Below are 2,958 nucleotides of genomic sequence, written 5' to 3'. Positions count from 1 at the left end.
GGCGTTTGATTGCCAGGAATATGCCTTGAGGAAAGCTGGCGTTGAACGCCAGTAACAAGCATGGATTTGGCGTTGAACGCCAGAAACATGCTACACATGGGCGTTGAATGCCCAGAGTGTGCATCACTTCGGCGTTTAAACGCCAGAATGGTGTGCAAAGGCATTTTACATGCCTAATTGGTGCAGGGATGTAAATCCTTGACACCGCAGGATCTGTGGACCCCACAGGATCATCTCAGGATGTGTGGACCCCACAAGATCCCCACCTAACATATTCTCCCCTCTTCTCAACATTCATTCTCTCTTTCCAATAAACACACTTCCCCAAAAACCCTTCACCAATCACCTCAAACCTCTCTTCCCAATTACCCCCTTCACCACTCACATCCATCCACTCTTCCCCATAAACCCCACCTACCTTCAAAATTCAAAAATCTTTCCCACCCAAACCCACCCCAAATGACCGAAACCACACCCATTCCCCTCCCTATATATACCCTTCCATTCTACTTCATTTTCACACAACACAAACCCCTCTTCTACACCTTGACCGAAACACCTTCCCTCACTCTCCTCCATATTTTCTTCTTCTTCTTCTTCTCTTCTTTCTTCTCTTGCTCGAGGGCGAGCAATATTTTAAGTTTGGTGTGGTCAAAGCATAATCTTTTTGTTTTTCCATTACCATCAATGGCACCTAAGGCCGGAGAATCCTCTAGAAAAGGAAAAGGGAAGACAAAAGCTTCCACCTCCGAGTCATGGAAGATCGAAAGATTCATCTCCAAAAGCCATCAAGACCACTTTTATCTTTTTCAAAATCAATTTCAAAAATCTTTTCTAACTTCTTATCTTTTCAAAATTGATTCACAAATCTTTTTCAAACCAACTAATTCACTTTTTATTTGTTTCTTATCTTTTTCAAAACCACCTAACTATTTTTCTCTCTCTAATTTTCGAAAATTTCTCACTCTTTTTCAAAATTCTTTTAATTAACTAATTGTTTCAAATTTTAATTTTAATTGTACTTCTCCTCTCAATTTTTGAAAATCACTAACTATTTTTCAAAAACAATTTCGAATTCTTCTCTCTCTCTCATCATCTTCTATTTATTTATTTAATTACTAACACTCTTCTCTTCATCTAAAAATCCGAACTCTCTCTTATCCTCTATGTTCGAATTTTTCTCATCCTTCTTCTATTCTTTTCTTCTTCTACTCACATAAAGGAATCTCTATACTGTGACATAGAGGATTCCTCCTCTTTTCTGTTCTGTTATTTTTCATATGAGTAGGAGCAAGGACAAGGACATTCTTGTTGAAGCAGATCCTGAACCTGAAAGGACTCTGAAGAAGAAGCTAAGAGAAGCTAAAGCTCAATAATCCAGAGAAAACCTTACAGAGGATCTCGAAAAAGAAGACATGGCCGAACCCAATAACAATGGTGAAGGCGCAAGGAGGATGCTTGGTGATTATATTACACCTACATCCAATTTTCATGGAAAAAGCATCTCAATTCCTGCCATTAGAGCAAACAATTTTGAGCTGAAGCCTCAGATAATTGCTTTAATGTAACAGAACTGCAAGTTTCATGGACTTCCATCAGAAGATTCCTACCAGTTTTTAACTGAGTTCTTGCAGATCTGTGAGACTATTAAGACTAATGGAGTAGATCCGAAAGTCTACAGGCTCATGCTTTTCCCTTTTGCTATAAGAGATAGAGCTAGAACATGGTTGGACTCACAACTTAAAGATAGCCTGGACTATTAGGATAAGCTGGTCACGGCCTTCTTGGCCAAGTTCTTTCCTCCTCAAAAGCTGAGCAAGCTTAGAGTGGATGTTCAGACCTTCAAACAAAAAGATGGTGAATCCCTCTATGAAGCTTGGGAAAGATACAAGCAGATGACCAAAAAGTGTCCTTCTGACATGCTTTCAGAGTGGACCATTTTGGATATATTCTATTATGGTCTATCTGAGTTCTCTAATATGTCACTGGACCATTCTGCAGGTGGATCCATTTACTAAAGAAAACGCCTGCAAAAGCTCAAGAACTTATTGAAATGGTTGCAAACAACCAATTCATGTACACTTCTGAGAGAAATCCTGTGAATAATGGGATGCCTCAAAGGAAGGGAGTTCTTGAAATTGATGCTCTAAATGCCATATTGGCTCAGAATAAAATGTTGACTCAGCAAGTCAATATGATTTCTCAGAGTCTGAATGGATGGCAAAATGCATCCAACAATACTAAAGGGGCATCTTCTGAAGAAGAAGCTTATGCTCCTGAGAACCCTGCAATGGTAGAGGTGAGTTACATGGGTGAACCCTATGGAAACACCTATAATCCCTCATGGAGAAATCATCCAAATTTCTCATGGGAGGATCAACAAAAGCTCCAAAAGGCTTTAATAATGGTGGAAGAAACAGACTTAGCAATAGCAAGCCTTTTCCATCATCTTCTCAGCAACAGACATAGAATTCTGAGTAGAGCTCCTTTAGCTTAGCAAACATAGTCTCTGATCTATCTAAGGCCACTCTAAGTTTCATGAGTGAAACAAGGTCCTCCATTAGAAATTTGGAGGCACAAGTAGGCCAGCTGAGTAATAAAATCACTGAAACTCCTCCTAGTATTCTCCCAAGCAATACAGAAGAGAATCCAAAGAGAGAGTGCAAGGCCATTGATATAATCCAAATGGCCGAATCCAAAGAGGAAGGGGAGAACGTGAATCCCAATGAGATAGACCTCATGGGAAATCTCCTAGACAAGAAGGAGTTCCCTATAGAGGACTTAAAGGAATCTGAGGCTCATATAGAGACCATAGAGATTCCATTAAACCTCCTTCTACCATTCATGAGCTCTGAGAACTATTCTTCCTCTGAAGAGGATGAAGATGTAACTGAAGAGCAAGTTGCTCAATATCTAGGAACCATCATGAAGCTGAATGCCAAGTTGTTTGGTAATGAG

At 39.8% G+C, this 2,958-nt stretch overlaps 1 non-coding gene across 1 annotated transcript; it reads right to left on the bottom strand.

Annotated features, from left to right (window-relative positions):
• Positions 1–1,817: 1,817 nt before the first annotated feature.
• LOC112699755 (small nucleolar RNA R71) lies at positions 1,818–1,925 on the bottom strand. Its single transcript, XR_003152695.1, has one exon. It is a non-coding gene; the product is annotated as a small nucleolar RNA R71 (small nucleolar RNA).
• Between the last annotated feature and the right edge of the window lie 1,033 nt (positions 1,926–2,958).

Source organism: Arachis hypogaea, chromosome 6 (assembly GCF_003086295.3).
Source record: "Arachis hypogaea cultivar Tifrunner chromosome 6, arahy.Tifrunner.gnm2.J5K5, whole genome shotgun sequence".
Taxonomy (NCBI): Eukaryota; Viridiplantae; Streptophyta; class Magnoliopsida; order Fabales; family Fabaceae; genus Arachis; species Arachis hypogaea.
The sequence above is the reverse complement of the archived record's forward strand: the minus strand, read 5'-3'. Positions and strand labels throughout refer to the sequence as shown.